Source organism: Gopherus flavomarginatus, chromosome 8 (assembly GCF_025201925.1).
Source record: "Gopherus flavomarginatus isolate rGopFla2 chromosome 8, rGopFla2.mat.asm, whole genome shotgun sequence".
Taxonomy (NCBI): Eukaryota; Metazoa; Chordata; order Testudines; family Testudinidae; genus Gopherus; species Gopherus flavomarginatus.
This window is the reverse complement of record NC_066624.1, coordinates 46776891-46801992: the sequence shown is the minus strand read 5'-3', so window position 1 is coordinate 46801992 and position 25102 is coordinate 46776891. Positions and strand designations below refer to the sequence as shown.

Sequence of the window (25102 nt, the reverse complement as noted above, 5' to 3'; positions counted from 1 at the left end):
GCTGAAGTAGTTCAGTTGGGAGCGTGCTAGACTAGCAGGCTATTCTATCCAGCTTTGTGCACAGGTCGGATGTTTTCTGAAAGGTGTAGCAGTTCCTTTAACTGCCACAAGTCCCTCATTTCAGGCTATGCAGCAGGAAAAGACAGCATGGGCTTCTGCACCGAGTTGGCCCACCTGACCTTTCATTCTTCTCTTGCTCTTTGTCAGCAAGGAGAAAAAGAAGAAGCTCTCCCTCAAGCTGGAGTCACATGGATGAGGTAAGGACGACTTCCTGAGTGCCGGCTCCAGTCCTCTGCTCTGCCAGCTGACCTATTGAAGGGCTGCCACCACTTTCTCTAGGTTTGTCCATCGGTCTGTGGAAGGGTGAGCAACAGCCAAGCAGATGGAGTTTCTGTAGTGTAGTGGTAATCACATTTGCCTAACACGCAAAAGGTCCCTGATTCAAGCCAGGCAGAAACATGCTGGTTTCCTTTTCCCAGATCCCCTTACTGTTCAGGAAGGCGCTTCTCCTTCTGCCACTGGCCTGTCCCTGGGATAACTCCAACCCCTGCATGACAGAATGTGCTGAAAGCAGTGGAGAAAGCACCTTGGTGTCAGGCTGGAGAACCTAGAGGAGTTAGTCATGTTACCTTTCAGAGACTTGTGGCTTGGCCTCCTCTGCCCTTGAAGATTGGCAGGTGGACGCCGGCTCTTCCTGCTGGCCTTCTTTGCCTGACTTTCAAAAGAAGGAAGTGAGGCAGGAATGGGGAAAAAGAGGAAAGTCAAGCTGATAAAGGCAGGGCAGAAACTAAGCACATCATTGTGGCTAAGTGGGGTTAGTAGAGCACCATCATTCATTCTGCAAAGCCTGGGGAGGTGTGGTTGGCTGCTGGGAGGCAGAATCCTGCGCCTGCCTCTTGGCTTCCCAGGGATGGCTACTTGCAGCCCAGGAGAAGAAGGGGGGTTCTGGGTCAAAGGAAAACAAGCAAAACAGAGACCAAGTGGAGAATTGCTGCTCCTTTATGGCCAACCTGGGGGCATGACTGATGGTTTTAGAGGTGGAGGCTGGGCTGGCTGTGAGCATCTGGGATCCAGGAAACCCCCACCTGCCCTTCTGAGAGCCAAACCATGGAGGTGCGGTTGGCTGCTGGGAGATAGACCCCTGTGGCTGGCTGTTGGCATCCCAGGGATGGCTCCCTGCAGCCCAGGAGAAGCGGGGTTCTGGGGGGAAGGAAAATAAGCAATGACGAGGCTGAGTAGGCTCCTTTCTGGCCAAGATGATGGGCTGTGGTGGGTCTGGGTGTTACCTGTAAGCCATAAGTGGACTTGGTGCAGTGAAAACGGCTGCTCCATTCTGGCTGACCTGGGGGTGCCATGGACGACTTGGGAGTGGGGGCAGGGTCCTGGCTGTGAGCAAATGAGATCCAGGAAGCCCATCCTGCCCCTCCAGGGGCCGAGACTTCTTTTTCTCTCCTGCCATGGGGACTCTGGCCTCAAGCCTGCCCAGCATGTGCTGTAGCTCGAGCATTAAGCCTTCCTGTGTGGCCTGTGCTGGAGCTGACCCTGGACCCTTGTGGGGCACTGTTGGAGGAAATCCTGACTGCTGGTCACTTTGGGAGCTGTGCTGCCCGAGGTAAGCACCTCCCCTCCGACCACCTCCTGCACCCTTACCCCTGCCACAGCACAGAGTCTCTCTGTGTCTTGAACAAGCACTGTCAAGGATTGGCCAAGAACTTCTGCTCTGTTTATGTGAAAGAGACACAAAAAAGGGAGCCCAGCGGACAAGTTTAATTCACAAGCACAAACTGGCCAGCCAAGCCAGGATCTCTCAGTTACTCAGAAGGCTCTTCAGCCAGCTCTTCCCAAAGACCAGTCTCTGCGGGCTTTTGTGACATGATGTACCTCAAAATAGCCCCCTGTAGCTCACATATTCATCATTCATATATGACTGTGATATCTCATACAAACAATTCCATGTCAGTTATCACATGAAAAGTCATGATCTGCTAAAATCGGTTACTCTGTCCAAATATGTATAGCATGAGGGTGTATGAAGTTATGCATTTTGCTGTATGGTTGTTACTGAAATATGCTATAATTTTGCTAGTGACCCCTGCCAAGGAGGGAGTTCAACAACCATGAATCAGCAGAGGAATTGTAATTAAGGGATTTCCAATTCAATGACAGATGCCCAAACACAACACTCTGGGGACTGCTCAAGTCTATGAGTCAGTTGCACAAGACCACACCAGGAGGATTCCCCAACCTAGTGACTCAGCAGAGCCCACCCGGACACGTCTGGGCAAGTGTCTTCTAGACACTTGAACTAAAGATATAAAATAGGAGACTGTGGCATCATGTTTTTGCCTTTCTCCTCCCCCACCTATGTTGGAAGCAGCAGGAATCCTGAGAAAATGAAGGGAGGAATTCTATGTATTAAGGAGGGTAACATCCAGTGGGGTGAGAAAAATACTTGACCTAACTACTGCCTAGTGTAATAAGGTGTAAAGTTTAGATTTTGCTGTGGTCATACAGTGCTTAGTGCTCTGCGTTGTGGCCCCAAGAGCCATGGATGCAAGTTGAGTTACGATGACCTTTTCCTTGTCTCCACATTTCTCAGGTGCCTCCTTCAAACACTGCTCAGAAAAAACGACTGGTTTCTTTTGGAAGTATTTGCATTGCAAGGCAGAGGCAGTCTTCTCTGTTTCCTCAGAAGATTGACCAAAAGATGGGAAGAGCAGACACATTTGGCAAGGCACCACTGGGCGCTGCATCCCTAAATCCACTTTCCCTGGCAGGTGAGTCAGCCAGCTTAGCCACGATGCCACTCTCTGGAACTTTTCTCCCAACTGCTCCATTTTTTATCAGTGACTATCTAAAGGAAGGTGACATGACATCTGCATGTGGACATCCCCAGTGAATCACAAGGACGTGTGGCGCAGGCTCTCACGTTGCAGCTATTGCAGTCAAAGCAACCACCATGCTAATGCCAGTCACAGCAGCCTTTTCATCAACTCCAGGCTTGTGATTTGATTCTTTCCAATGCTTCTCTACAAAGAAGCCTTTTCCTTAGGAAGCAATGACTTGACTACCAAGGGAGGTCTCTTCTGTTTCCTAGGAAGATACAGGAAAATGTGAGCAGAGGAGACAAAAGCCATACACAAAGGCAACACTGGGAGCTGAACCCAGGATCTCTTGTTTAGGAAACAGGTGCTTTAGCCAGCTAAGCCATGGTGCCTGCCTCCAGAAAGTGTTTGCAACAGTTCCATTTGATGGCCCAGGACAACACCTGCAAATTCTAAAGTACAGACATTCCACATTTCCCTCAAGACCTGCAGACCTTGAGGTGTCTGGCTCTCCGTGCACAGAAAGCCACAGCTGAGATGACAGAGGGCTTCTAACATGTGCTTCTCCCGCCAGCCACTGTGATCATATAGCGGTTAGTGATCTGTGTTTCAGTCGCAGCAACCTGGGCTCAGTTCTCAATCATGGTAACCTTTCCACCAGCTGTAAGCTTCTCATTTGCCATTTTCCAAGTGTGGGGAGCTGTCTGCCCCCAACCAAGCAGGAGAAAGATTAAGGCAGCCTTGCAGAGGCTGCGCAGAACCCGGCCTATCAGGAAAGGGCTTATTGGCAGAGCCAGTCAGGAGAAGGCTTGCTGGAGCAGCCCATATATAAAGGGCTGCTCAGCACAGCAAGAGAGTCACTGCTTGGAGTTTGAGGAGGGAGGTTTGGCTGGGGCTGGGGCTGAGGCTGGGTGAGCACCCTTATGAGAGTAGTGCTGGGTGGGTAAGGGGAGCATGAGTGACCTTCTGGCCGAATTCTGCCAGACTGAGGCCCTAATACAAAGTCAGAGGAAGGTGCTGGGGCTGTGGGGAAGTGGTCCAGGGAAACAGATGCAGGGTTGGACGTTCACGACTTTTGCCTCCATAGTGGCTGACACATGTGACTACACCCTGGACTGCAGCCAGCGACTGAGGCAAGTGTCCAGGTTCAGAACAGCTGCCCCCGGGAAGGGGGGATAGAACTGAGTGGGGCACAGCCAGAGGGCTGTGTCCATAAGAGGACACTGAAGTCCTGAGAGCGCCATGGGTCCTAATGATAAAACAGATGCAGCCAGATGCCACTAGATGAAGGCGCACCGGTGAACCAGAACTTATTACCAGGATGGCCAGTAAGAGGCACCACAGTAATGAGGCATGCCCCATGGCACCAAGACTTAGCCGCAAGGAAGGCTCTCTCTGTCTTGAACAAGCACTTAGAAGGATTCTGCTGATAGGTCTTTTCTTTTTTTGAAAAGAGAGACAAAAAAGGAGCCAACAGACACACTAGGTTCAGCAAGGAAGAACTGGCAGGCCAAGCCAGGCTCTTCTGGTTAGTAGGAAGGCTCTTCAGCCAGCTCTTCCCAAAGATCACTATCTAGAGACGTTTTAACAGCCACTGCAGATGCTGACCACAAAACAGGCAAAGAGATGCCAAAATAGAGTTCTCCACTGCCTGCAGCCATCACGCTACCAGGAGTTCTGTGCACAGAGAGGCCCCTGCTGGGGGGAAGAGGCCTTGTTAGAGACTCTTCTGACCCCAGCCGTTCTCAAATAGTGTTTAGTGTTCTGTGTTGTGACTTCAGCATCCACAGATGCCAGTTCAGTTGGGGGACATTTTTCCTGTCTCCACATTTGTCTAGTGCCTCCTTTCAACACTTGTCACCAAAAAGACCTGTTTCTTTTGCAAGCAATGTACAGCTAGGCAAAGGCAGTCTTCTCCATTTCCTCAAAACATCACCAAGCTGTGAGGAGAGGACACACATTCAGCCTGGCTGGATCCTGAATCTTCCCTTTATTCAGCAGGTGTCCGAGAAAGACACAAATCTACACCATGTAGAGGTCAAAAATAGGAGCTTATGACACACAGTGCTGGCGGAGTGTCACCTTGCTTATTAGGCTCAGAGACATTGTTAATTAATTAATTGCAATGGAATACATAGATTTTTCACAAGCAGGGGAAAGTGACGGGGTAGGCAGTTCCACACCCCGGGATAGGTTTTGCAGCAAGACAAGATAAGCACATTAGCCAATAGTTAACAGATTACATAATGTCTCCACGCATGGTCTCAAGTTAGCAAGTTAACATTTCATTAATACTTTGATAAAATGTTGTTAGTATAAAATATCTATGTTGAATTCTGTTTTGGGGTCCATAGGAATGGAGCAACTCCTTTGATTGTCCAACAGGTACATTCCTAGGGGTTAAAGCAAAGAAACAGTGAAAGTATATGGCAATAAAGATTTTCTGTGAGTCTAAAGGCAGGCATTGGTCCCTGGGAAGGGACGTGGAAGGATGACATATCTTATACTGACATGTGACAACTTTTCATAAACTCAAGACTGGATCTCTGGGAAGAACGTCTCCCTACAGAAGAAACAAACACAATAGGAACAGGGATTCTTTGTTCAATCTCCATCTCTGAATAAGACACAATTCTTTAGTTCTTAGCTCCAACACCTGGCAATTTGCTGACCAGGCCTATCTTAGCAAGCAAGGCTTTCTGTTTACCCCAGCTTTCTCTTAGCTTATCACTATTTGCTAGGCCTCTGGTCCTTGACCATACTCTGGACTTTGAGTCTGGAAAAGAGCTGGCACAATCCATGCAGAAGGTTGCTACATAAACAGCAAATAGATTTTTAATCCTTCACATGAAGTAATGGGAAAGCTCTTCGTTCAGGCTTGTAGCAGCTATGGAATAAACTGCAGGTTCAAATCAAGTCTCTGGAGTCCATCCACAACTGGGATGGGGCATTCAGTCCTTTGTACAGAGCTGAAGCTTGTTTGTAGCAAAGTCCCTCCAGAGGTATGAAGCAGGACTGAAGACAAGATGGAGATGAGGCATCAGCCTTTTATAGTCTCTTGCCACGTGGTCTTTGCTTTCTTTGTCCCAAGGACACTCTATCCAGCACGTGGCATAGAAAAACCTTTGAGTTCTGTCCACAGGCAGGTCCCTGCATACCTTGCTGAGTCACAAGGTGTATCTGGCTTCTCTCAATGGGTCGATTGTATAACTGATGGTCCTTAGTGGGCCATCAAGCAGGCTAGGCAGAACTGACACCAATTTGTCTTGAGTGTTCCCCAGAAGCAGAGCACGAGTTTGAAATATTGACAGCATAGAACCAATATTCATAATGTCAACTACAAAAATGATACACATCTAGAGATAGCAGCATTATAATCAGCCAATCATAACCTCTTCACAGACCCCTTACATGGCAACTTTTCTACAATATTGGCTGCAAATATAGAACAGTGGTCGCAATGGTGATCTATACAGTTACAGATTAAGTCATTAATGTCACAGGAGGTGACATGGTATCAGTGAGACTGATATTGGAATGCTGCCTCCAGTTTTGGTGTCCTTGGTTGAAAAAGGTGATGTGAAATTGGAGCTGGGGCAGCAAAAAGCCACAAAATGTTCTGAGGGCTGGAGAAAAATGCCTTCTAGTAAGCTATTGAAAGAGCTCAGTCTGTTTAACTTATCAAAAGAAGATTGAAAGGTGACTTCACTGAAGTGTTGAAGGGCCTTAATGGAGAGAAAGTATTGGGTGTTAGAGGGCTTTTTAATTGAGCAGAGAAAGGCATAACAAGACCCAATGGCTGGAAGGTAAAAAGAGACAAATTCATATTACAACTAAGGCACAAATGTTCAACAGCGAGGATGATTCACCACAGGAACAGGCTACCAAGGAAAGTGGTGGATTTGCGATCTCCTGATGTCATTTAATGAAGACTAGATGCCTTTCTGGAATGTGTTTGCCCCCAAAGTAGCTCTTTTGTCATACAGGAGGCCTGCGATATGAAGGGGGTCAGATTAGAAGCTCTAATGGTCTCTTCTCGCCATAAAGTCGACTAATTTCTGAAAAACTGAGTGTAGCATTGGCAGCAGCATCTGATATTTTCCTGTCTAGCCGGCTTGCTTCCTAGAACGAACGCTCCTTGAGTGTGGTGATCCACAGGGAGTAGCTTAAACCTGCAAAGAGCCTGGCCAGGGGCAGGACATTAACACAGCAAGGGAGGGGTGTGGCAGTGACATCACAAAGGCCTTTTTCAGCACCTCAGACTATTGGTCAAAGGTGGTGGGGAGGTGGTGACATCAGCCAGGCAGGACAGAGGCGAGGGGCCAGGGAAACCTCAGAGACCCCTGTGGCTTTGCTTCAGCAAGTCTCCTTCTCCATGTCTCTTTGAGGACTGACAGAGTATTCGGGTTCACGGATGTGAGTGCCAGGAGGAACCTCTTTCGAATTTTCTCCTTCCCTTGTAGTGATTTTACTAGAAAACAGCCATCCTTGTTTAGAAGGCCAGAGCCTCCTGGAGGTCTGAAACCTGTTCAGTCTGATCCATCTGGTGAGAGTTGAATTCTAGGCATTGAAAACACGAGCTTAAGGAGGCAGAATTTTATTCCATGCCTGGGATTTTGTCCCTTCGAATCACTGGGGACATTAGGGTTTGTCCTTTTTGTTTCACCTTTCCCTCCATCCATCCCTCCCTCCTTTCTCTTTGTCTCTTGCTTCTTTTGTCCTTTCTCCTGTTCCCCTCCCAACACCAGTGTGTGTGTGTGTGTGTGTGTGTGTGTGTGTGTGTGTTGCAGGGGAGTGCTCTGCAGCTCCCACTGTGGGTGATCCATCCAAAACTGTGGGGCTGAAATAGTGCTCTGACAGTGATCCTCACTGGTGACCTGGCCCATCCCTTGTGCTCTCTGGTGAGAACCCTCAGCCTTCCCTCCTCAGTCTCTACCCTGATTGGCAGGGAGGAGACTCAGGTCCTTGTTGTTCTCTTTTAAGATCAAGGAAATAAGTCAGAACCAGTTCTATGTTGGACAAATTTTGCTGCTTCTCTACATTAATTGTCTCTGAGCAGTTCATGATTCTGAGCAGTTCATTGCAGTTCTCAAATACTTGCTGAATAATTCCTGTGCACTGTTGTTGGTCTGGAGCTCATCTGAGAGCACTTTATTCAGGTCATTCAATGTCTGAAATTCAAGTTCCGATGGTTAGTTTGAAAATCAGGGTTCTTGGGTCCAATTCCCAACTCTGCCACTTACTTGCTGTGTGACATAAGACAAGTCCATTCTCCTTTTTCAGCCTTACCTTCTCCCTTTTTCAAGTAGAGATAATAATGATCTGCTCCTACCTACCTCACAGTGGGTGGAGGATGGGGATCCATTTGAGAGTGTCACTCGGAGTAGGGCATAGTATGAGGTGTTCTTTCACGTTTACTCAGAGCAGATTAACACATAATAGAATAGCTGAAATAGTCTATTTGATTTGTATGCTTTTATTTTGAAATTGATAAGAGCAGCAATGACTTAGCTCAGACTGAAGCATCTTATCTAATGTTTGAGATCTAAGTGTCTCCTCTTGTGTGCGACAAGACAATTTAACACACTGTGACAGACAGGAGATGCTTTTGTTTTGCAACAAAATATTTTAGCAAAGAACTTTTATCCCACTTGTTATGATTTCGAGAAACAAACTGGTTTAGTCTGAATGGGATTTTCTGACAGAAACAGTTTGAATGACATTTCCCCACCATCTCGATTCCTGGGCTCTATCCCTGCCTCTAGGGGGTTTGTTGTCCATTAGAACAGGAGTCGGAACTGGTGGCTTTTCTTTCTGGCTCTGCCACCGCTTTGCTTTGTAGGCCCTTGGGTAAGTCACTTCCCTTCTCTGGACCTCAGGCTCCCCTCATCTGTCCAATGGGAACAGGGACAGTTCTTGAACTCTGGGTGGTTGTGAGCCTGAGTGAGACAAGGGGCGTTAAAGCCCTCTGTGAAGGAGAAAAGGGAACTTCTCAGTGACTGGGGCTCCTCTCTGTATGGCCCCAATGGGGAAGGAAAGAGGTGGTGTGGGGGAGAAGACAGGCAGAAGGGGTCAAATGGGGCTAAACCAGAAATGAGGAGATTTTCTTCCTGTTAAAATATCCTGGAGTCTCATGGCTGAAAAGTCGCATCTTTAGTTAGGTATGAACCAGCAGCCTTTCAATTACCAGGCAAAGGTGTGAACCACAGAGACTGATAATTGCCTGCTTCCCAGCTTTGCCTAGGAAGCAACTGCAGTGGTGCTACTGGTTAGTGCAAAACGGGCTACTGCTGGGCTTAAGATTTCGAGCCTTACATTGAATACTGGTTTCTATTACCCCTGTAGCTTCCCCAACTTGTTTTGCCCAATTCACATGGAAAGTACCCTACTAGGAAAAGGAGAATAAGTTCTGAAATGTGGAAGCTGATGCTCAGCTTGGAAATATCCACCCTCTGCTGCTATGAATTCCAGTAGATTGTTCACTGTCAGGGAAAATTGATCTATTAGCTGCCAGGAAAGGTGTCTGGGCACCATATCCCCCTGCTTCTTCCAGTGCACCCCTGGCTCAGTCACGGCTGCAGAAGGATTCTACATGCATTGAGTCTAAATCTTTTCCAAGTCTTCTTAGCACTGCTGGTAGTGTCTCAGTTTCATAAGCTGAAGGCTTTGAGTTCAAACCTCTCAGAAGACAATGGTTTTTGCTCCCTGCTTCAAATTTTCTAAAGGAAATCAGAGAAAAGAGACTACAGGACAGGGTTTTCTAGACACCTTCGCATCCATCTAACACACACACACACAGAATCTTCTAAGGCATTAACTTTTCCTTCTCTATAGAGTTTGTATTCTCCATAGAGCAAAATATATCAAAAACATGCAAGTCTAAACCTAATACAATATGAAACTCAATACAGATAAAATCTCACCCTCAGAGATCTTCCAATAAGCTTCTTTTGCAGACTAGGCTTATTTCTAGTCTGGGCCCAATCTTTTCACCTGGCATAATCCTTGTTCCAGCTCAGGTGGTAGCTAGGGGATTTCTTATGACTGCAGCCACCTTTCTTCTGTTCTATCCCCTTATATAACTTTGGTACAAGGCAGGAATCTTTTATCTCTCTCCTGGGGAAAAGCCCAAGGTTTAAGATGGATTCCTGTACCAGGTGACATGCTCACATGTCCTGTGAGACCCCAAGTCTTCATTCTTCCTGGCCTGACTCACAGATGGTGCAGGACAGAGCCATCTACAGTCAATTGTCCTGGTTAATGGGAGCCATCAAGAGTCCAAACCACTATTAGTGGCCCACACTTTGCATCATTACAACAAGACCTCAGAGTTATTGTTCATATTTCTAGTTTCAGATACAAGAATGATCGGTTCATACACATACGATGAACACACACAGTCGATTATAAACTTTGTAATGCTACCTTACATGCATAAAGCATATTCCAGTTACATTATATTCACACTCATTAGAATATTTTAATAAAATCATATGGAGTGCAACGTCATAGCAGGGAAAGGGTTTTACTGCAGCACCTGGGAGTAGTTGAGTTTCATGTTCAGGCTGTGGTATGAGTTTCTCCAGGTTTCTCGTAAGCACACAGGGCCCTTAGCAGGTGCTCTCGATACAGGAATGTCCCAGACATGATAAATTGATGGGAATTGCGTTTTCCTTTTTAATTTTTGTATTTCCAATGACATTTCTGTTTGTGATTTCGTTTTGCTTTGTATAACTGTGTTTTCTCCTGGATTTGCTATTTAACTAAAAAAAGAATAAGGCCTCAGGGGGCCGGGTGGAGGAGCAGGCTGGGGCTAGGACTGCTAAGAGAGTGAAAGCATCAGGTTTTCTGTATTGTTTTCTGCCCTCATTTTCTGACCAGTTTTTCTTCAGCATCAAATTTGCTCAGTTGGTAGAACCTCAGACTTTTAATCTGAGGGTCCAGGGTTCAAGTCCCTGGTCAGATAGAAAGACAATTCCCCAAGATTTTCAGAAGGCATCTCTTGAGGACTCTCTTTGACTTCAGTTTTTTCTTTTCAGAACTTGGCCTTTCCTAGGAAGGGCTCTTTACTGCTTGGGACTGAAAGTGCTACTTCCTCACCTGTCCACTGGCATTACAGTCTGGAGGAAGAAAGGCCTCTGGGCCTGCAACAAAGTGCTGTGTGCTGATTTTTTGAGCAAATGTAGGGCTGGCCAGAAAGGCATGTTCCCACTAGGTATTTCCTAACTGAAAAAATTGTCCCCACAGAGTCTTTCATGCCAGAAGTCAAACTCTCTTGATACGTCCCCTGCTGGTCCCATGGTGTAAGGGCTAGTATTCAGAGCTGTGAATCGTGAAATCAAAGTTCAAGCTCCTGTAGAATTGTGGGGTCCTTTCATTGCCAGCTAATTATTCTGGGATTTCCAAAGCTTCCTCTTGCTCTCTCCAATGACATGGTAGCCTGTCTCTTGCCTGCTAGCTGTTGTGACTCGCACAAGAGGGCATGTTTGATCCCAAAGCAAGGCCCTCCCTTAGGCTCAGTCTGAATAGAAGTCAATGTAGCACTGCATGAGACAGGTCAATTTTATTTTCCTTTGTATATCTGTGTTTTCTCCTGGATCTGATATTTAACTAAAAAAGAAGAATGTCTCTGGGTGCCACATGGAGAAGCAAGATGGGCATAGGGCTGCTAAAGAAGCAAGAGTAGTAAATTTTCTGCCCTCTTTTTCTTGACTAGTTTCCCTTCTGCATCAAACTTGCCCTTTTTCTTCCTATGAGCCTGGCTAGCTCAGTTGGTAGAGCATCAGACTTTTAATCTGACGGTCCAGAGTTCAAATCCCTGGTTAAGTGAAAAGGGAGCATTTCCCCATATGGTACTCCTCCAACAACTGAAAAAGGCATCTCCTCAGCATGTTATTTCAGAACAGTCATTTCTCCTCCAAGACTTGGTCTTTCCTAGAAAGGGCCATGTACTGCCTAGGATGGAAGGGGCAGTTTCCTCACATGGCCACTGGCCTCTCAGTCTGGATTAAGAAAGGTCTCTGGGAATTGCAGCAAACTGTTACATGGCAACTTGGTGAGCAAATGCAGGGCTGCACCCGCAGGGTCATCCACACCAGAACTCAGCAGAGATCTGGGGGTTCCCTATTGGTCCCATGGTGTAAGAGCAGCCCTCAGGACTTTGAATCCTGCAATCTGAATTGAAGTCTCAGTAGGATCTGAGGACAATTCCTGTGCGACCTAATCCTGCTGGGTCTTCCAAGCCTCTGTCTTGCTCTCTCAAATGATATGAAAGCCTGCCTTTTGCCTGCTAGCTGTTGTGACTTGAGCACAAGAGGGGATGTTTGATCCAGAAGGCTGGTCGTGCTTGGAGTCCTGTAGGTAGGGATGGGAGCTCCATTTCCTCTGATTCCTGAAGCTGGGCTGCAGCCTGGCCTAGGAGGCAGCCCTATTGGTTGACCAACTGGCCCAAAGTCACTTGGGCGGTGTTGGTGTTCCCCAGAAATGCTGAAAGGCCTAAGGGAGGGAGGCTTAATACTCCTCCCTATCAGTCAGTGTGGAAGAGGAGGGCTGCAAGAGTGGGCAGGTTGCTGAGCTGGGCCTTCTAGCATTTAGTTGGGTACATGGTGAGGAACGCAAACTGGGAGAAGGAGTTGCTGGCCTGTGAGGAATGGCTCAGCCGGTGGCGTAAGTAGACCTTGTAATTACCTACAAAGCTGTGATGCTCAAGACCTATCTTTCGGCTACAGGGAATTTCCTCAGCCATGTATTTCCCCCTGCTCCATGAGTACTGCTGAGGCTGAACATGATGGCCTTCCACTTCTTGTGGGGCAATAGGATATCCCTACCTAGACAGGAGACGTGTGGCTTTTCTGCCATATTAGAAGAGAGGTTGGGCCTGGTGGGCTTTGAAGTCTTTTATGGCTTTACTTTTTTGTTTTTACATTTTCAGTGGGTGGCTCCCAAGCAAGTGTTGACTCACCTGATCTTTCTTTCTTCTCCTGCTCTTTCTCAGCAAGGGGAAGAAAAAGGAGCTCTCCTTCAAGCTGGAGTCAGAAGGACAACATAAGGATGACTTCCTGAGTTCCAGCTCCAGTCCTTTGCTCTGCCAGCTGACCCATCAAAGGGCTGCCATCACTTTCTCCAGGTTCGGCCATCGGTGTGTTCAGAATGGAGAGGGGTGACTAGTGGCGTTCCCCAATGGTGAGTCCTAGAACCAATCCTATTCAACTTAGTCATAAATGATCTGGAGAAAGTGGTAAACAGTGAGGTGGCAAAGTTTGCAGATGATACTAAACTGCTCAAGATAGTTAAGACCAACGCAGACTGTGAAAGATTTTCAAAGGGACCTCACAAAACTAAGTGATTGAGCAAAAAAATGGCAAATGAGATGTAATGTGGATAAATGTAAAGTAATGCACATTTGGAAAAATAACCCCAACTATACATACAATATGATGGGGGCTAATTTAGTTACAGTTAATCAGGAAAGATATCTTGGAGTCGTCGTGGATAGTTCTCTGAAGACGACCATGCAGTGTTCAGCAGCAGTCAAAAAAGCAAACAGGATGTTAGGAATCATTTAAAAAGGGATAGAGAATAAGACAGAGAATTTTTGCCCTTATATAAATCCATGGTACACCCACATCTTGAATACTGTGTATAGATGTGGTCTCCACATTTCAAAAAAGATATACTGGCACTAGAAAAGGTTCAGAGAAGGGCAACTAAAATGATTAGGGTTTGGAATGGGTCCCATATGAGGCGAGATTAAAGAGACTAGGACTTTTCATTTTTGAAAAGAGGAGACTAAGGGGGGATATGATAAAGGTATATAAAATCATGAAGGATGAGAAGAAAGTGAATAAGGAAAAATTATTTACTTGTTCCCATAATATAAGAACTAGGGGCCACCAAATGAAATTAATGCACAGCAGGTTTTAAACAAATAAAAGGAAGTTCTTCTTCACACAGTGCACGGTCAACATGTTGAACTCCTTGCCTGAGGTGGCTTTGAAGGCTAGGACTATAAGAAGGTTTAAAAGAGAACTAGATAAATTAATGGAGGTTAAGTCATGAATGGCTATTGTCCCTGCCTGCAGGTATATGGGATCTTGGGGAGCAATTACCACACAGGTGGGGTGCAAAATAAACTTTATTAAGAAAATGAAAAAACAGGGAAAATTTAATAGTGAGGGGTATGCGGTTTGTTAAGGTAGGCAATTGGGGAGGGAGTTCTTTTAGTATGGTATAGGGGGTTTCAATAGTGGGGTACAATACAGTGGGGTACAATACAGTTGGTAACCAACTAACACTGAAGTATAAATGTAACAGGTAACTAACAATTTCTAGGTAAAGGGTGTGTCACAGCAGCATATAACCAACTAACAGTTATGGGTAAAATGTGTTAAATAACCAACAACTCTAGGTAAAAATGTGTCACAGTGGTGTAAATATAAAATGTGAGGTGTGTGAGAGAGAAAAAGGGTAACCAATGGGGTTTTATGCTAGACTTCAGTAATACAATTGAGGTTTGGCAGCAGTAGGAGCGGGGTGAACACGTGGGGGAAGGGATTAAAAGAGAGAGAGAGAGAGAGAGAGAGAAGCAGTGGTAGAGGAATGAGGTTAGGGGATGGGGGAAGAGGAGCACGTGGTGGAGCAGAAACCAAAGATAGAGGCGCTACAGAGGGAGATTTAAACTCAGGAAGACACAGAGAGCAGACAGGCTGCAAGTTTAAACAGCAGAGAGACTGCAATGAGTGACTGGGGAGCTCGGGGGGGGGGATTGGGGCAGTGGGAAGACAAATTCAAATAGTAAAAACCTTATCTATCCACTAACTTAATCAAACTTATATAAAATGACAAGCAGCTACAGAATACAACCAGGCAATGATTTTCTAAACTTATCTTAACCAACAATTAGGCAACACAACAAATATCACAGAAACTTACAAGCTCTACAATCTTAACAAACTATGACTTATTAAATTAAAAAAAAACAAGACCTATGGTGCACCTTATGCTATGGGGAGGTTACAGAGGGCAGAGTGGTATGTATCCAGGACCCAGCTCCCAAGGAAGCCAAGGGATGGTGTCTACAGCGGTGGATACAGCTGAAAGCAGAGAGCCCCAAGGCAAAGCCCACAGGAGCAGAGCTTAGCAGTGGCAAAGAGCCCTGTAGTTTAAGAGAGGTTTTAAGACACAGACCAAGGTTTAGCTTGAGTCTGTGTGCTGGGGAAACAGAGCCAGCAGCTAAAATAATAAAATAAAAGTATAGAAAGTTTTACAGAGGGATTCTTACCAGTCCCCAAGGCAGCAGCAAAGGCAGAAGAGGCAAGGAGGGTTCGGTACAGTCTCAATAATCAGGAGATCTCTCAGGTAGCAATTCGTTCTTCGTGGGGGGGAGGCGTTCAAAAAACGGGGGTATGCTCAAAAATAAAACGAGAGCGGAGAAAGGACCCCCCAGAACCCCTGGCTGATCAGACCAGGCAGCAATGCAGGAACCTTTCTGAGGTGTGTTTCAAAAATGTATGGTTTTAAAGGCAAACTTGGGCAGTTTCCCACCAGTAATCCTGATAGGCTCCCTCTGTCACAGGGGAGGGGGCACAGGGGAAAAACTGAAGGTAAGCCCAGAGACATGCCTGGACATAGTCCTGTGCAATAGGTGACTCAAGAGCACATGAGACTATGACTCATGCCCAGGATCTTAAAACCACAATAGGCCTTGCAGCTCTGGACATTGCCTACCCTACACCAAGCCCAGGTTCAACGAGGTGATAACAGGACTAACCCTTTGAAAAGGGCAGTGGTCCCACTTAGCATGCAGCACAAGTGGCCATCCCTTTGAGAAGGGCAATGGCTCTTGTTAAACAACTTAAGGGGCCTTCCCTTTGAGAAGGGCAGTGGCCCTGGTAAACAACTTAACAGCCAGGGAAGGGCGGCCACAGGAGAACAGAAAACAAAATGGAGTCTGGGGAAACAAAATGGAATAGGGGAATAGCTGTAACGGACAGCTATTAGCCAGGATGGGTAAGGAATGGTGTCCCTAGCCTCTGCTTGTCAGAGGATGGAGATGGATGGCAGGAGAGAGATCACTTGATCATTGCCTGTTAGGTTCACGCCCTCTGGGGCACCTGGCATTGGCCACTGTTGGCAGAGAGTACACTGGGCCGGATGGACCTTTGGTCTGACCCAGTATAGCCATTCTTATACTCTTATGAAGGGAGGGGCAGAGTCCTCTGACAGAGTTTCTGTAGTGTAGTGGTTCTCACATTTGCCTAACATGCAAAAGGTCCCTGGTTCAAAGCCAACCAGAAATAAAATTGCTTAGTTTTCCCAGCTTCTCTGGCTGTCTAGCAAAGTTCCTACTGCTAGCACTGGCATGTACCTGTGATAAACCCAACCCCTGCAGGACAGAGGCTGGGGAAATGAGCTGAGAAAGAGCCTTGTCATCAGCAGAGGAAAGCTAGAGCATCTGGGTCAGTCACCTTTTGGAGCCTTGTGGCTTGGTCTTCTCTGCCCTGGGAGGTTGGCTGGTGGAGACCAGCTCTTCCTGCTGGCCTCCATTGTGTGACTTGCCAAAGGAGGAAGTGAGGCAAGAATGGGGCAAAAGAGGAAAGTCGAGCTGAGGAAGGCAGGGCAGAAGCTAAGCCCCTCAGTGCGGCTAAGTGGGGTTAGTAGAGCACCACCATTCATTCTGCAAAGTCTGGGGATGTGCAGTTGGCTGCTGGGAGGTAGGATCCTGTGCCTGCCTCGTGGCTTCCCAAGGATGGCTACTTGCAACCCAGGAGAGGAAGGATCGTTCTGGGTGAAAGGAAGACAAGCAAAGCTCTGGGAGGAAATTTGGGTGCGGGGTGCGGGCTTTCTGCTTGGGATTGAGGTGCAGGAGGGGGTGGTGCTTACCTCGGGCACTGCAATTCCCGAAGTGACCAGTACACACAACCCTGTGACAGCAGCTCTCAGATCAGCGGGGACAGTGAGTCTCCATGTGCCGCTACCTGCAGGTGCGGCCCCCAGAGCTCCCATTGGCTGCAGTTCCTGGCCAATGGGAGCTGTGGAGTTGGTTCTTGGGGCAGAGGCAGCACATGGAGACATTCCCCCCACCCCAGGGGATGCTGGGAAATGCCAGACACTTCTGGAAGCGGCACGGAGGGACAGAGGCAGAGTGTGCGGGGAGCCACCTTCGTGCTGCTGGAACATCTCTGCACACCCATTGTGGGAGGGGGGCAGAGGGCCTCCATGTGCTGCCTGGAGTAGGGGCAGAGCACAGAGCTGCCTCCCCTCTCAGGTCTATTACAGGAGTGGGTGAGTGGGCTCTTTTGGCCCGCAAGGTGCAGCAGGTCAGACTAGATGATCACACTGGTCCCTTCTAACCTTAAATGCTCTGAGTCTAAAAGGGAGAGAGAAGTAAAGAAAAAAAAACCCAAACACTGTAATACCAGGGTGACTCCACCTGCTCACTGTATAGTCCTGCCCCTTTCTTCCTTCACTGGGTGTTTAATGACCTGCAGGACATTGATTCTCTCATTACATTGATAAACTGATACAACGTGATGGAAATTAAACTAGTTTCCAGCTGAGAAAACAGCACTTCAGTGTGGTGGCTGGGAATTGAACCTAGGTCAACTGCTCAAAATGCAGTTATGCTCACCCCTATACCACCAACACATCTGATGAAATTGCTTCTTATGCTTGCCCAATGAGGCTAGGCCAGAATTTAGGCATTTTCCTGCCTGTTAAAATGTACTGGATTCTCTTCACAAAAACGCCAAACACCTCGATCTTCACCTGGGTTTGAACCATCAGCCTTTCAACTAGCCACCAACTTTGTTAATCACAGACACAGGTAACTTCTTACTTCCCAGGCTTGTGTATAAAGCACCTACAGGGTTACAACTGGTTAGTGAGGGAGGTGCACTGCTGGGGTTATGAGTTCAGGCCTCACCCAACACACCGGTTTTCATTAGCCACAGAGCTTCCCCCATTGCTTTGTCTCATTCACATGGAAAGTGCTATACGAGGGTGATGAGAGTAAATTCTAAACTCTGAAATGTGGCAGTGGCCCAGAGATTAGGATAAGGGGGTTTGAAGAGAAAAAGCTCTAGAAGTATAAAACCACACAGTGTCCAGGGGCAGGTATGGTACAATGCCTCAACAGGGAGCCATGAGGCGGGGTTCCACTCTCTCTGTGAAATGTCCTGAGAGGTATTTGAAGATGAAGGTAATGCCATGGCTAACAAGTGACTGGCACGTCCTGGGTTTAAGAAAGGAAGGGACTTGGGTTAATTGTCTGAAGATTTGCGTTACCATCACTGTCTGACCCCCCTTCAGCTCGGAGCAGGTTTGTACGTTGCTGGGTGGAACACACAGACTCCTGGAGAGCAGGGGCAGCTGTTTCCATGGCAGAGAGCCTGACACTTAGGAGACTTTCTATACTTGCTGTTTTGAAGCAATTCAATAAAATAACGGTGGATCTACAATGTCCAGTCCAATATTTCAGCCCCCTGCTGCAAAAACGCTATTTTAGAATCTATACAGGAGGCTTCCAGTGCTAGGACACCTGACCAGAGAGCTCAGTGGGGGTATAACAGCTGCTGACTCTGAGGATCCTGGGCTAAATCCACTTGCTGGTGAAAGTGTTTTGATTTATTTGATTGATAATGAGCACCAGCTACCAGGGGAGAAGCCCTGTGAGTCGCTGCCACTGGGAAAGGGCAGGGGGAGAGGGAACAAGAGGAGAAAGGCAGAGACATTGGATACGAGGAATTGCGGGGAGAAGAAAGAGAGAACAGAGAGACAATACATGATTGAAGCAGAACCGGTGTCCCAACTCGATTTTGTTCATCACAGGTGTTCAGAGAGACAGGTAGTTGCAGGTTTTCCAGTGTCAAGTCTGAACTTTGATTCTAACAATGTGAGTTCAAATATCAAGGGGATCTCCACAGACCTGATCTCTTCCCCTTTTCCCTTTTAGTATTTTTATTTTGATGTATTTGGCTTAACCGTGATCTTCTCTTTCCCCACCTGTATTGCAATTTGGGGATTATTTTTATTTTGCCTCCCTTTTGTTCATGTCATTATAATTGTAACTGCAAAGGAATCTGCAGGAGCAAAAACTGACTCAATACTTTATTTCCCCATCATGCCGGAACATCATACAAACAGCTCACACAGCTGGAATCATAACACGGAAGGCCAGGGGATGGGAGATGCAGGTTTCCAAGTGTTCTGTCTTTCTCAGATGAAAACATTCCAGCCCCTTGTGTGCCTCCATCGTGTATGACCTGCTTGACTTTGACACACTTATTGTCTCATACTATGGATGTGATTGTAACACAATGTGACTGAAATTAAACCACTTCCAGACGAGGAGACAGGAGAGAAAAAGCCATTATTGCACTGGCTGGGACTCAAACCCATATCAACTGTTTGGACAGCACCTATGCACAACACTATAGCACCAATGCATCTAGTATGAGTAACTTTCCTGCAGGCTCTGTGTGCTGGCAAAGGGGGTGATATATGACCATGGAATTAATGAGCAGGGTGGATGGGCTGGAAGTTGTCTGACGGCAGGGAGCAGAGTTTGGATCCCAGAGTGACTGAAAGCGGGCAAAGATGAAATCAGAGCTCATTAGGAGCTGGCCCCACCCCAGGAGAAGGGAACTGACACTCAACTTCACTCATTGAAAAATCTTCCCTGAGAAGGAAGGGAACAGCTTGTTTTAAAGACAAGGTTTATGTTTGTTCCTGCTACATATGGAGGGGCTGGGTAGTTCTGATTCCAGCCCCCCAGACTCTGGGAGGATAAGGAACAAATTCAGGCTGCCAGTCACCTGCAGGAGCGAGATGATTTTTTGATAGTGAGGGATGTCTCGTCCTAAAGGCCTTTGTCTGCCCCCTTCTAGTGACTGTTTGGTACCGGAATGCAGCCACCACTCCTGGGTCTCTGCTGGGGAAATAATGTTTCTGTGCAAAACACCAAAGCTTTTAACAGAAAGAAAGAAAAGGAGATGGCAACACAATGGGACTAGCACGTAAGGAATGAAACACAAGATGCTTCTCCCACGTGCATTGACTTTTAACCTTGGTTGCAGTGTTGTTGTATCCATGTTGGTCCCATGGGTCCTCTGGGGGGCGCCTGACATTGGAGATTTTCAGAAGATTGGACAGTGGGCTAGATGAACTGGTCTGACTCAGTATGGCTGTTCTTATGTTCTAACTGCTGTTTAGGAAAGAGACGATCTTTCAGGCTACACAAAACTGAAGCAGGGTGCTGAGTTAGCTCCAAAGCTTGTCTCTTTCACCAACAGAGGTTGGTCCTCTACAAGCTCTTACCCTCACTCGCCTTGTCTCTCTTTGCCTCTGAAAAGTGTTTTCTCTCCACTCCCTTTGCAGAGAAGTTAAGTTTCCCTTTGGGCAACTATCAGGCAGAAGCAATTGTATTGACCGTGATACTAGAATTGAAGATTTAATATTATAAACAAATGAGTCTAAACCTGAGGTTCTGGTTTCCACATTGGTTTTTCTAACTCAGTTCCCAATTCTCTTCTAGAAAGGCTTCCAGGCTGACTGCCCAGCCCAACAAAAGTGGCTAGGAGAGAGTCCACAATCCTGCTCTTTCAGGTAGTGGAAGGCTGCTATCAAATCCCCCCTCACTCAGTCAGTCCCCAGCCTGTGGCAGTGCATAGGATTCTTCCGTTCTAAGTGCAGGACTCTGCACTTCTCCTTGTTGAACTTCCTCAGATTTCTTTTGGCCCAATCCTCCAATTTGTCTAGGTCACTCTGGACCCAAACCCTGTCCTGCAGCGCTTGGATTCTTTACATGCTTTCACAGAGCGAAGTGCACATGTTCCATGATTTCATAGGGCAGACTTTTGTGCTATTGGGAGCTTTCCCTGTGTGAATTTGACAGGTGGATCAACATAGAGACACACTGTGACCTTTCTCAGGGTACTGAGGACTGTGAGTCTCCTTGTTGCCACCTGCCACAAGGAAGAGGGAGTTTTGCATTTGGCAGCTGGATGTTAGTGACCAAACTCACCAGCCTGCTGGAACTCAAGGACCCTCCTCTGAGTTACAGCGGCCACCCTAACCCCTGAGTTCCTTCAGTGTGTCCACCAGATATTTGGTGAAATCCCAGATCCTCTCTTACTGAAGTATCCCAAGATACAGTAGCAAGGGTCCACAGTAAAACTAGTATCTCACGCAGCACTTGAGTACAGTTATTGAACAAGCAAAAAAATTATTTAACGGATAGAGATTTAAACAAGCAAATGTGAGTGATGGATACCAACTGTTATCAACTAAACAAAGGCAGAAAATGATAGAAGAGAAAGGCCAGCACAAAAAACAGAGAGAGGAACAATAAGATACTAAAAGGACAATGGTTGGAACTCTCCATTTCTCTCAGTCTTTGGATTGATGGGTACTAGAGCTGTAGCAACAGTTGAGGAACCAGAGTAAATTAAATCAAATTAACTTTTCAAGATTAGCCATCATTTCCTGTATGACTAACAAAAACAAGACAACTTTCAGTTTTCCAAAATAATTCAGATTATCACACAGTCTCTTACTCTTTAACCAATAACTTCACCTATAATTTCATTTTAATTGGTAACAACAACATATTCAAAGATCACAAATTGTTGTCATATGTTACTTTTCTTTTAATCCCCATTGCCAACAACTGAACCCTGGTTCTTATTGTGGTTTGTCCCAATGTAGGACCCAACCACTTCTGTGAGTTCATATATCTCAGGATCTTCTGCCATACGTGTTGGTAGAAGGGGTCTTCTAAGTCGGAATCTTTGCATCATGGAGGAAAATACCTCTCTTTTCACACTTTCTAATCTTTCAAAGTAGGAGGAGGTAGAGAAGTAATGTAAATGCATAAAGCACAAGAGAAACCTCTCTGATCTTCACTACAGACATTTATTGGGATAACTATATTACTTAGGGGTGTGAAAAATCCACACACCTGAGCAACGTAGTTACACAGCCCTAACCCCCTGTATAGATAGTGCTACATGAGCGGGAGAGCTTCTCCTGCCAAAAAAGCCACCGCTGCTTGCGGGGGCTGGACTAATCCAGTCCGATGGGAGAAATCTCTCCCATTGGCTTAGAGCATCTGTAATAGCAGTGCTACAGCAGCGCAGCTACATTGGTGCAGCTGTGCCAACATCAGCTTAATTGTGTAGCCACAGCGTCAGACACAAAGCCATAGTATCAGGACTCAACATGCGAGTATCCGGAAGTCTGAAATTGGAGGCTGACAAATTCGTTGCCTCATTGGTTACCATCATTTCTACAGCCTGAAAGTCCTTGTTACCCAGCCAGGCAGCCAGTTTGGGATCCACAGGGAAGGAATGTCCTATGAAGCACTCTCTCTTTGCATCCAAACAGTGAAGGATGACTCTTCTCAGTCTAACCCTGGCATACTTTGGAAGTGTAATCAGGGACACTGAAGTAGGAAGTGGAGTTGTACAAACAATTTTCCTTGGGTCACCATAGCTTCCTTTACTGAGGTGGAAACCAAGAACTGAGTGTGGACTCTTTCAACCTCAGCTCTTTCCAAATCCTTGGTCTTGGATAGGGGAAATTTACACTTCTCTGAAGTAGAATCCTTTACAAAACCACGTAAAATCTCAGCAGTGTTAATGAGGAATGGCTTCCTGAAACATACCTAGTTTTTCTTTAATTCAGTGGCACAGGTCCAGGAAAGGGACTGGATACAGGCCTGGATCAGAATCTTCGTTAGTTACCACAGCTGGAGATTCTATTAAAAAATGGGCATTTTTCTGAAGATATTACATTTTCAACACTGGTTTTATTTTATACACATCTTTAGAACCTACAAAGGATAAATTCGACAAGAACTCCACTTCTATTTCCTCAACATCTGTGTCATGAACGGCTGCATTTCCCATACCATAGGATTAGCTAGGAGAGATCTTCTGTAGGGCCTGGGTTACAAACGCTTTGGGAACCAAACACATGAGCATTTTGCCTAGTTCAAAATCACTTACCATGGAATTCTCTTCCCAGATCATCGGAGACAATATTGCCTTAAACAACTGAAATACACTGTGATCATATGCACTTCCTTCAGTTAGTTGGGGTTGTGCTGTTGTTCACCATTTCTGAGTGGAGATTTTAAATCACTGCTGTTTCCTTGTTAGCCTGTCCAGTAAAAGAGAGAGTTCACTCCTTTTGATAGAACTGCACTTCAACTTTCTCCATCTCATCATGGAGGGATGGGGAAAAAGCAAAGCTGAAATCATAAATGCGGACTTAGCAAAGGGTCATTGTATCAAATTCTTCAATAAATCTCAGCTACATCCTATCAAAATGAACTAATATCCAATTGGGTGACCAAGCACAGCCTTCAGGAAAGATAGAAACTCACATCACAGAGAGAAAATACATTACAAAGAATGTGTCAAGTGAAATTCTGGAGCAGGTTACATCTGATTATTCAGAACCGGGACAAGAGATTCTCCCACCACATTGTCCTCTGATCCATTCAAACCTGCTTCCCTCATCCCTCTGTCCATAGTCGTTTATGTTATTTACAAATTTTTTACTATTCTAGCATCCCCATAATAAGGGAAAAACAGCCATCTTCCCAGAAGTGGCTTTACAATAGATGGAAGCTGGGATTTAAACTCTAAATTATCACACTCTATTTGGAATCCATTTGAATTCCCCTCCCAGGACTTTTGACACTCATCTCCAGTCACAGAGATTCTGATATAGGATTAAAGTAGTAAAAACATCATCTGCAAACACAGACAACAGAGAATGCTTCATCACATGACACTTTGAGAAGTGGATGGATAGAATGTGATGAACATAAACTCTGCATGGCCCAGGCAAAAGGTAACAGTTCTGCAGTGAAGGAGAAGGAGGGAATCTTTGAGTCACCCCATCTCCTTCCAGTGTCACGAAAGCTGAAATGACACTTTTTTCCTACCCCTGCTCCTCTTTATTTACATCTAATTTGAAAAATTCCCAATATAATTGCTCTTCAGCACAACCCAGAGCAACGTGAGAACAACTGGCAATGATACAATCTGTATCACTGGTGACTGACAATAACTTTACAATAGGAGGAATGGTACAAATGTGACGTTCCCTGGTTCCTCATAGGAAGGGCACACTCAAATTACTTGTGGGACAATAGAAAGGACAAATAGGTCCATCTCAAAAGAGGGCGAACTGCAAAAGGCAAAAATGGGCCACTCATCTGGACAAGCTGAGGAATAATGGTGCTGCAAACAGTCCAAAGAGCTTTAAAAGTTACTATGTGGGTGGGAATCAGGAACAGTGTTAAAGAAAAGAAAGTCTTGATAGCCCTAGAGATTGTTACAATGTTGATCTCCGTGGCAGATTCTCCTTTGGCTAACATGGGCTGAGAGCCAAGAGAAGGTTTTCCCACACTCACAGCATTCGTAGGGCCTCTCCCCTGTGTGGATTCTCTGATGCTCAGAAAGGGCCGAACTCTTAATGAAGCATTTTCCACACTCACAGCATGTATACGGCCTCTCCCCTGTGTGAATTCTTTGATGGGTAATAAGGTTTCAGCTGCGATTGAAGGTTTTCCCACACTCACTGCATTCATAGGGTCTTTCACCTGTGTGGATCCTCTGATGTCTAGAAAGGGCTGAACCATCAGTGAAGCTTTTCCCACACTCACTGCATTCATAGGGCCTCTCCCCTGTGTGGATTCTCTGATGCTCTAAGAGGGCTGATCTGTGAGTGAAGCATTTTCCACACTCACAGCATTTATATGGCCTCTCCTTATGTGAATTCTTTGATGGGTAATAAGGTTTGAGCTGTGATTGAAGGTTTTCCCACACTCACTGCATACATAGGGCCTGTCCCCTGTGTGGATCCTCTGATGTCTAGAAAGGGCTGAGCTAGTAATAAAGCTTTCCCCACACTCACGGCATTCATAGGGCCTCTCATCTGTGTGGATTCTATGATGAAGAGAAAGGCCTGATCTGCAAGTAAAGGTTTTCCCACACTCACAACATTTATACGGCCTTTCCCTTCTGTGAATTCTTTGATGGGTAATCAGGTTTGAGCTGTTATTGAAGGTTTTCCCACACTCACTGCATTCATAGGGTGTTTCACCTGTGTGGATCCTCTGATGTCTAGAAAGGGCTGATCTGTGAGTGAAGCTTTTCCTACACTCACGGCATTCATTTGGCCTCTCATCTGTGTGGATTTTCTGATGCACAGAAAGAGTTGATCTGTGAGTGAAGGTTTTCCCACAATCACTGCATTCATAGGGC

General features: G+C 46.2%; 1 non-coding gene and 1 pseudogene across 1 annotated transcript; one reads left to right on the top strand and one right to left on the bottom strand.

Annotated features, from left to right (window-relative positions):
- Positions 1-24430, bottom strand: part of LOC127056901 (zinc finger protein 3-like) — an 89919-nt pseudogene extending 65489 nt beyond the window's left edge.
- Positions 11582-11654, top strand: TRNAK-UUU (transfer RNA lysine (anticodon UUU)). The gene has a single exon. It is a non-coding gene; the product is annotated as a tRNA-Lys (tRNA).
- Positions 24431-25102: the final 672 nt, after the last annotated feature.